Genomic DNA, 10,624 nt, shown 5'->3' on the forward strand with positions numbered 1-10,624 from the left:
TAATTGTTCAGGAAGAACAAGGGACTCATAAACAACTATTACTAAACAAAAAAACAGCTGTGGATTGTAACAATGCAGTATTAGGAAAGTGTATGTAAACTTTGAAGAGGGTTTTTTTTTTTTTTTTTTTTTTTTTTTTTATAAATTCAACTATTATTTTCTTTTGTGGACTATATATAAACATTTTATGTGAAATATCTTATTCAGGTCAGTACTAAATAAACAATAACATGCATTTCGTATGATCCCTCTTATTTTGGTCAAATAATTAACATTTTGCAGATTCTAAAAGGGGGGTGTAAACTTTAGACCTCAAGTCAAGTCAACTTTATTTATGTAGCACTTTTAACAATGCAGGTTGTGTCAAACCAACTTTACAGTATTAAATAGGACAGTGTGTCAATAATACAAAAAGACAACAGTAAACAATCAATTTTCAGTTTAAGGCAGTTCATCATTGAATTCAGTGATGTCATCGTCCAGCTCAGTTTAGTTCAAATAGGATACGATATCGCTGGAAATTAAGTGTCCCCAACTAAACAAGCCAGAGGTGACAACAGCAAGGAAATCAAAACACTGTACCTCTATTTTGTGGCTTTGCTGAATTTCTTTGAATCAGTGAATTCTTATTCCTGTTCAAATTACATTTTAACTTCCTGTGGGATATGTGTTCAGTTCGATTCAAAATCCATCTCATTTACTGAAAGAGAGCCAATTCTTTAACTTTTTTTTTTTTCTCAGAAGTGGTACTGATGCTTTACAACACTTTCATCCTACCAAAAATTGTGGTCAAAGCTTTTAGACTTCACCTGTGCAGACTAAATTAAAGACATGTGAAATGAAATGGAAATAAAATATGCAATGGCTGTCTGTCATAATTTTCTCCCCAGATGATGAAATTGTGCTGTAATGGTGCAGCAGGAGTTTGTGCAGCTACACTGTCGACCCATTATATTATCCGCAGGGTTTGTGGACCCCTAGTACGGACAGGAAATAGAAAGGATGTGTGAAGCACACTAACTCTGAGTGACAAAATTCAATATTTCCAGACACTGTCTCCCTGCTTCTGTCAGTTACTTCTCATACTCTACGAAAAGCCCTTAAAAATATGGCCCAAAGTACCATGTTAATATGAAGGACTTTTGGTATTAATTTTTCAGTTATCTTAAATTATACATTGCATTGTGTTGTGTTTTAGAGTGAAAAGAAACATCTGTACACTTACTGTTTTGAAAAAAAAGGCATTTTTTTTATTTTTGGAAAGGTTTCATATGGTAATGGAAACACAGATACCAGTAAATAATAATCTTTTAAAGTATATTTCATAAAATGTTTTGAAATGGATGCACATTGTCAGTTTTATGTGGGTAGCTACTTAACATGATGTCGGTTTGTTTGCTGATTTATGTGTTCAAGTCACTTTCTGTTGCATTGGCAGATGTGAGTGGCTGATACGTTATCATTTTGCATTTATGGAATACAGCTAAATATGAAATGAATTACATTTTTCCTTTAGCTCTAGGGGAATAATTGTAGAAGCTATCTGGCTATTTTAATTTAATGTCAGCCGCAATATTGCCGCATTTGAAATATGATCAAACCGATAGTCATCTCTATCCAGTCACATACTGACATTTCTTTTATTATATGAGCTGACCATTACCGTATCCAATCTGGCATATATTCGTATTTTGTAATAAGTTCAGTATTAATGACGGGTGATTAATCACAAATATTGGTTTAAAGACATCACAGATAGACTTCACAGCCGAAGTATTAACTCTAATGTGTTGGAAAATATTGAAAATTATATCTGACCCCAGCAGACGACTAGGACAGTGTGAAATTTCCAGATAGCGGGAGACGCAGTTATTCCATGCATTAAACAGGGTTGAGGTTAAATGTTCTTCTCCGTCTCGTTTAAACAGCCCTGTCACATGAGACGCCTTAGTGCTGTCAGACATTCAGGATTCATCTATGTAAACATGTGCAGAATCTGGTCCGATCCCTCAGCCTCATTTGAAAAAATGGAGCATGGGTAAGTGAGCGCAGAATGGAGAGCGTTTGCCATAGTGTTATGCGCTAGACGCTTCTCGGGAAGCCGGTTAAATGGATCAGTCTGATTAGTTCTCAAGTGACCTCCTCCGGAGTGGGCCGTGTAACACTGGCTTCATTTCCATGTGTAGATTAAATGGACCCAGCAGTGGAGGATTTGGCTTAGGGTTCAGCACTTGTCGCCTTCCATCTACTTTGGTAAATGGGGGTCCGTGTGTGTTGAAAGTGTTGCTAGGGCTGTAGACCATATAGAAAAAGGCCTGTGGAAGTAAAGAGAATGCACATGGAGCCAGAATAACAATTTAATTAATTTTGTCAAGTCACAGTGTTCTCCTTTTTTTTCTATAGTAAAGTAACTTTTAAACTCATTTACACTAAATAAAATGCTTTCTTACTTTCCCACCATACTAGTGGTGTCATTTTTGAACAGTGAAATGCAAAACATGGAGAATTAAAGGATTAGTTCATGTCTAGATTCAAAACTTCTTGATAATTTTTTCACCCCCATGTCATCCAAGATGTTCATGACTTTCCTTTGTCAGTCTAAAAATAATTAAGGTTTTTGAGAAAAACATTCCAGGATTTTTCTCCATATAGTGGAGTATCGTCCAAATTGCAGTTTCAATGTAGCTTCAAAGGGCTCTACACGATCCCAGCCGAGGAATAAGGGTCTTATCTAGTGAAACAATATGTCATTTTCTAAAAAAAAAACAACGTATATACTTTTTAACCACAAATGTTTGTCTTGCACTAGTTAGGGTTGCCACCCGTCCCTTAAACTACGGAATCGTCCCGTATTTGAGAATGAAATTGCGCGTCCCGTTTTGAATCAATATGGGACGGGTTTTGTCCCGTATTTTTTATAAAAAAAATTTAAAGCAGCGTCTCATGCAAATACTCACTGCGGTAAAGCCAGCCGCGGTTCAGAAAAACATGGTCAAGCCAGCCGCGATTGATTTTAAGTGTGCGCGCATATTACAGTGATTACGGTAGTTTCAGAAACAACACAGAGAGAACGTGCTTGCAGAGCGCTTTTCATTTAGACGCCCAGACTGAGAGATAATACTACAAAATACTCGTGAATTTTTACTTACTTATTTATTTGCATTTCTGCTTTAATATCCGTTTTATTTATTGGTGTACTTGACGGTTCTTTTCTGAGAAATGGGACATTATTAGACTTTAGAGTCTAATAAGTAGAAAAAAACAATGATCAGTTCTTATTCAGGATGGCCCATATTATATGCAAAACTCAAATGAAACCTTTTTACTGCAGCATTTTTGAGATATGGGACATTATTACATTTTAACGGGGTATATAGACCCCATTTCTAAAAAGTAGAAAAAGACAATGATCAGTTCTTATTCAGGACGTCCCATATTATATGCAAAACTCATATGGAACCTTTTTACTGCAGCATTTTTGAGATATGGGACATGATTACATTTTAACGGGGTATATAGACCCCTATTTTTAAAAAGTAGAAAAAAAACAATGATCAGTTCTTATTCAGGACGTCCCATATTATATGCACAACTCATATGAAACCCCCAACCCCCCCCCCCCCCCCCCCAGAATGCGTCCCTTATTTTTGGGTATTAAAAGTGGTAACCCTATGCACTACCTCAATGTTGGAAATACTTGTGATTGTTTATTTAGTACTGACCTGAATAAGTTATTTCACACAAAAAAAATGGTTCACATATAGTCCACTAATGAAATGAATAGCTGGATTTATATAAAAAAGTGACCCTGTTCAAAAGTTTACATCCCCTTCATTTGTAATACTGTGTTGTTACCTGAATGATCCACAGCTGTGTTTTTTTGTTTAGTGATAGTTGTTCATGAGTCCCTTGTTTGTCCTGAACAGTTAAACTGCCTGCTGTTCTTCAGAAAAATCCTTCAGGTCCCACAAATTCTTTGGTTTTACAGCATTTTTGTGTATTTGAACTCTTTCCAACAATGACTGTATGATTTTGAGATCCATCTTTTCACACTGAGGACAACTGTGGGACTCATATGCAACTATGACAGAAGGTTCAAACGCTCACTGATGCTCCAGAAGTCATTTTAGTCGTTTTCTAAAAATAAAATAAATAAAAGTTATATACTTTTTAACCACAAATGTTCATCTTGCACTACCTCGATGCTGGAAAGGTTTCGCAACCTTTCCAGGTCAAATGCTCTTTACACAAAAAAAGGTAAAACAGCAATGTCGCACAATTTTGAAGTTGGAGAAGAAAATGAGATGGAGTTTTTTGCTCTACCTTACCTTTTTCAACTAAAGTCAGAGACGAAGAACTAACCACGCGTGACCTTTCCAACATCATTATGCAATGCATGAAGTCAAGCTAGCACAAGACAAGCATTTGTGGTTAAAAAGCATATACAGTTGTGCTCATAAGTTTACATACCCCTTGCAGAATATGCATAATGTTAATCATTTTAACAAAATCATAAAAATTGCATTTGATTTTTTATTTAGTGCTGTCTTGAATAAGCTATTTCATATATCAGATGTTTATATATACTCCACAATACAAAATAATAACTGAATTTATAAAAATGACGTCCTTTGTTTGTCCTGAGCAGTTCAGCTGCCTGCTGTTCTTCAGAAATATCCTCCAATTGAATTGAATGATCAGGGTAAATGGAACTTATATTGTCTTCTGGGTGACATATTTATGTAGATTCTGAAGTGCAATACTAAATTAAAAAAAAATCTGTAAACAAAATAAGTAAAAATTACAAATCATCATCCTGTCCAAACGTTTACACCCCCTGGCTCTTAATGCATTGTGTTGCCTTAAGCATCAGTAAATGTTTTCACCTTTTGTAATAGTTGTGTATGAGTTCCTCAGTTGTTCTCGGTGTGAAAATATGGATCTCAATATGATTGAGTCACTTTTAGAAAGTGTTCAATTATGCAGAAGATGATGGAAAAAACAAATAATGTGTAGGAGTTGGAGGATTTTTATGAAAAACATCAGGCAGCTGAACTGCTTAGGACAAACAAGGGACTTATAAACAACTATCACAAAAGATAAAAACAGTGGTGGATCATCCAGGAAATGACACACAGTATTAAGATTCAATGGTATGTAAACGTTTGAAAGGGGTCATTTATCTAAATTCAGTTATTATTTTGTCTTGTGGAGTATATATAAACATATGTTATGTTAAATGGTTTATTCAGGACAGTACTAAATTAAAAAATAACACTGTTTTTCATGATCCCTCTTATTGTGTTAAAATTTTCAACATTTAGCATATTCTGCAAGGGATATGCCAATTTATGACATGAGTACACAACATAAGTACAATATTTATTTTATTTTTGTTAGAAAATGACAGACTGTTTCACTAGATAAGACCCTTATTCCTTGGCTTATTCCTTGTGTAGAGCCCTATGAAGCTGCATTGAAACTGCAATTTGGACCTTCAATTCGTTGATCCCCATTGAAGTCCACTATTGTCACACCCCCGGACTTTCTTGTTTGGTTTTTCCCATTTTCCCCGCTGTTCTGAGTGTTTTGGTTTCTCCGTCATTGTCTGCACCTGTCTGTGTAATTAGTCTGTGTGTTATAAGGTGTGTGTTTCCCCTGTATTCTTGTCGGTCTTTGATGTTATATGGATGTCTTACCCTGCTGTTCCTGTGTCTGCTTGTATTCCGTTGGATTTATTAAATATTCGTCTTTTACTACGTCGTTGTTCGTGTGTTCCTGCCTACATCGTGACAGAAAGACCGACCCATACAGTTTTTTTTTTTTTGGCGTGTTCTCCTCCGTTTTGTTTCCCGTTCGTTTTTCCCAGTCTTTTTGTTTCCGTTGTGTCTCCCCCATGGATTCCTTCCTCCGTCCAGAAATCATCCTCCTCCGGCTGAAGCAGGGGGAATTACCGCTCGAGGGCTACACATCAATGTTCCAGCTAGTAGCTAACAACACCAGCTACCTGGACGACGCGCTCTGTGCGTTCTATGACGCGAGTCTTAACGCATCATGCAGAGCGCCGTCGTCCGAGGACGGCCCTCGAGACGATTTTGCCGCGTTTGTGGAGTGGACACTGGCGAGAAAAAGACCCGAGTTCCCCGCCTGTTCCAAGGAGAATCTCGTCAGTGCCACTCCAGACCCAGAGCCCAACCAGCCACCCCGACCCGCGGATTATGAGCCCATCAGAGACGGAAAGCCCGAGCCCGGAGCGACAGCAGTGTGGAGCGCCGATGGGGTTATATCATCCGACCAGGTGCGAGAGCCGGCCACTACATCTGCGACGGTGGAGTGCTGCGTCGAGCAAGAAGGGGCGGTAGAGAGCCCTGCCCACTGCACCATCACTGAGGGTGAGCTGGAACAAGATTTTGGGGATGTAATTGACTGTGTCATGGAAATACCTATCTGCCTGGACTTCCCACCCACCCTCCCTCTTCTGCCTAGTCCTGAATCTCCGCTGGTTCCGCCCAGCCTACCTGAATCCCCGTTGTCTGCTGTCTGTCCCCTTGCTCACCCTCAGCCCACCATCTGTGCGGTGGGTTCGCCGCGGGTCTGCCAGTCTCCATCGGTGTCATGGCTGGAGGATCCCTCACCATCGCCTCCAGCCTCAGAGTCCTGGACTCCGCCTCGGCCCTCCGACCCTGCGGCTCCACCCCGGCTCTCTGCTCCCTCGTCTCCGCCGTCGCCCGTCGATCCACCAGCTCCACCGGGCACCATCGTCCCTCCGGCTCCGCCCTGGTCAGTCGTCGCCCCACCTTCGCCTCTGGACTCTACTCCTCCGGCTGTGCCTCGTCGCGCCGTCCCACCGGCTCTGTGGACCTCCTCCCTCCCGCGGGCACAGCCTCGGTCCTCTGTCGCTCCGGCTCCGCCGCGGATCTCCGGATCTCCATCTCCGCCTTGGTCGCCAGAGCCTTGGGTTCCGCCTTGGCCCTCCGGATCCGCGGTGTCACCCAAGATCATCGGCTTTCCGTCTCCGCCTCGGGCTCTCCCACCACCTGCTCCGCCTCCGTCGGTCGGCCCTTTGGAGTCGTCAGCCCTTCCTCCACCATGGCTCCTCCCTCCATCGGCTCCACCGTGGGATTACATGGCTGTGTTCTGGGTCCCACCTGGCTCCTCCTGCTCCAGCCCATTCCTGTCACATCCTTGGCTCCTCCCTCCGTCACCACCCTGGACTCCATCTTGTGCCCTCCTCCCAGGAGTCCGTCCTCCCCCTAAGCCCCCTCCAAAGACTTTGTTCTGTTTCCTTTGTCTGTTTGTCGGCACGAGGACGTGCCTTCCGGGAGGGGGAGGTAATGTCACACCCCTGGACTTTCTTGTTTGGTTTTTCCCATTTTCCCCGCTGTTCTGAGTGTTTTGGTTTCTCCGTCATTGTCTGCACCTGTCTGTGTAATTAGTCTGTGTGTTATAAGGTGTGTGTTTCCCCTGTATTCTTGTCGGTCTTTGATGTTATATGGATGTCTTACCCTGCTGTTCCTGTGTCTGCTTGTATTCCGTTGGATTTATTAAATATTCGTCTTTTACTACGTCGTTGTTCGTGTGTTCCTGCCTACATCGTGACAACTATATGGAGAAAAATCCTGGAATGTTTTTTTTCAAAAACCTTTCTTTTCGACTTAAGAAAGAAAGACATGAACATCTTGGATGACATAGGGTGAGTAAATTATCAGGATATTTTTATGCTGGAAGTGAACTAATCCTTTAAGGGGGGCCCAAAGGTGCTAGGTTTGGAGGCCCCAGGGCACTGGTCATGAGTCACAGCTGGTCAAAATCATGTAACTTCTTTGTTAAGTTTTCTAAACTTTTTTTCCCTCTTTTTCTTCCAGAGATTTCTTTTTTTGTTTTCCTTCCACACTTTACTGTATGTGAAGGTTTCGACTGGATAGTATCTCTCATAGCTTGAGAACTTTAAATCCTCTGAGACAGAGAGAAGGCTAGAGGAGAAATGTTGCTTTTTATTGCATTCAGGTTCTAAAGCAGCAGCGGTTGAAATATGTTATCCAGACAGTGGCAGGGTCAAACGTGATTTATGCACCGGGTGTTGATTCCTTGAGCTGTCCTGCTGTTAAGCTGAACAATTCTTAATGCTGTAAATTATTTATTTAGGGCAAATGCTAAATCATCTTATAGCAGGTAACCCAAATTAGCCAAAATAGGATGGCGGAGCAAAGCTTATGCTTACTAAAACTCAATTAACATTTGACTGTGAAGAGTTACCATAAAACCTCCTACCTGCATATACACTCATACATGCATTAACACACACATTCCTCAGATTCAAATTCAACCTTGTGGCCTTATTGCTTTTTATGATCAAGGTGAACATGAAATGTACCACAAATGTATTTTTAAGTACATATTCCTTGAAAATGTATACTATTTTTAATACGAAGATGCTGCAAAGTTGTATATATTGTTTATGCATGTTTGTGAATCTGGAAATAGAAACATATGTGATGGAGAACTTGTGATTTGTTTTGTTAGTTTGTTTCAGACCTTGTTGACATTGTTCTATGAACTGAAAATCTTTATTTTTCAATTCCCTAGCTCTTTTCCAGTTTGCACTGTTATAAATCTATAAGAAATCTATAGAGAGAAAAGTACTAGAGTAAAGTGCATTGAGCGCTGAGTATTGCTTAGTGCCTTTATAGAGTCCACAACAACTGTAGGTATCCAATACGAGCCCCAGAACTGGATACGTGGAAAAAATCAAAGGTTTTTGCTGTTACGTGTAGAAAAGGAAAGCCAGCAACACTTAACAATAAAACAAATTACAAAAAAAATAAAAATAATAATAATTATTTAGAAAATAAAAAAAACATGATTTCCCACGCTGCAAAAGATGCTTTTCTTACTTAGATTTTTTTTGTCTGGTTTCCAGCCAAAATATCTGAAAATTCTTTAATCAAGAAGGATTTTCTAGACAAGTAAAAATTATTTTATTGTCTTCAGAATAAAATAAGTCAAAATTAAGTGAGTTTTTTACCTGGCTGCCTTATAATTTTAACTCAAAGTTTAGTCAACTTAAAATGTTAAGTTGTACTAAGTGACAACTTAAATATTTGAATTGATTCAACTTTAAAAAAAATGTTACCCTGCTGCCTTAAAATGTTTAAGTTTACACAATTTTTTTTTTACAGTGTGAAAATGAAAAAAGAAATTACTTGTCTAGAAAATCCTTTTTGATTTAAGAATTTTTAGATATTTTGGCTGAAAACAAGACAAAAATATAAGTAAGAAAAGCATTTTTTGCAGTGCATGTTTTCAAAAACCATTTTATATAAATTGAAGAATAATTTCTGCCTGAATAAAACAAAATAAAACAAAATAAAATACTGTATATATTCCAGTCTCAGTTCCCTGATATTTCTATGGTTTGACTGGAACACGGCACACCTGCTCTCACTTAGATTCTACATTAAATACATAATTCAGATGGATTTGAGGAGAATCCATATGCATATCCACATCTCTCTGATAGTGCATATGAGACTATAAGTCTTCCCCATAACAGGCGTGACCTTTGTGCCTCAATCCTTTATTCTCTAATAGGATGGGAAGTGTGACCAAAATACCACAGTGTGAATATATCACAGTATAAATAATTTCATATCACAGAAATGCTATATTACCATACTTTTTTCCCTCTTAAAATTGAATGTCTTGTAATGCAAGACACACAATGGCTTGAGGGAACTTTAAACACAACATTCAACATATATGTGGTGTTATAAATTCTATCATAGTCTCTGTAAAAAGTGCGCTTTTTGAAAATGTATGACGTTATTAATATATTTTAACTAATCTCGGTGTATCATCAAATCCCAGTCCTGCTGCATGAAAGCAAACCCTGTTAGCCATCTACTAATATTTTAGCGCAGTAGTTTTTTGAGCACACTAATGATGTCTCTTTTTTTGTTTTGCATGATTTATTTGAAATTCATGAGGTGTCCGACTGCACAAGTTGACATGTGTCTCCATGGGGATAAATTATTGAGAAGACTTTGGTGTGTGGCAGCTGAAAGTGGAGTCTATTAATAATGCAGAGGTCTGTATACAGTTAAAGCGTTATTACTTCTCTTGTAAGGTTTACGTTTTTGCTTCACTGCATGGTGCCATTCTTTATATTACGATATTAGCTTGATCTAATTCCTGCTGTTAAAAATTAGAGGCTCGTATCTGAAAATGTTGTGCCATAAAATGCTAAATCTCATTTTGAAATGGCCTTCTTGTGTTCCTCATCAAAGAGCTTAACCGCCCGTGTTTCTGGAGGAAAACCATGAATGAAATTTCCTGCTTGGGTCGTTTGATTTTCATGGCATTACTATAAGAGTGAACCATAAAGCGAACCCCATCGCTATCAGGAGATCATTCTGGAAAGTTCTAGCTCCCTAAGCATCTTCTCCTCCCTTCCGTCACGGTCTAAGAAAGCCTTATCATTCAAACGGATTGCAGCGGCGTATTTGAGTGTGTGCGTTTCCACTGAGACTGCTGCTGGATTCCTGTGGACAAAAGCACAGAGTCTCGAGGAGAGAATTGGATGAGACATGTGCAGCACGGACAGAGGAATCCTCTGATGACTCTG

This window comes from Garra rufa, chromosome 21 (assembly GCF_049309525.1).
Source record: "Garra rufa chromosome 21, GarRuf1.0, whole genome shotgun sequence".
Classification (NCBI taxonomy): domain Eukaryota; kingdom Metazoa; phylum Chordata; class Actinopteri; order Cypriniformes; family Cyprinidae; genus Garra; species Garra rufa.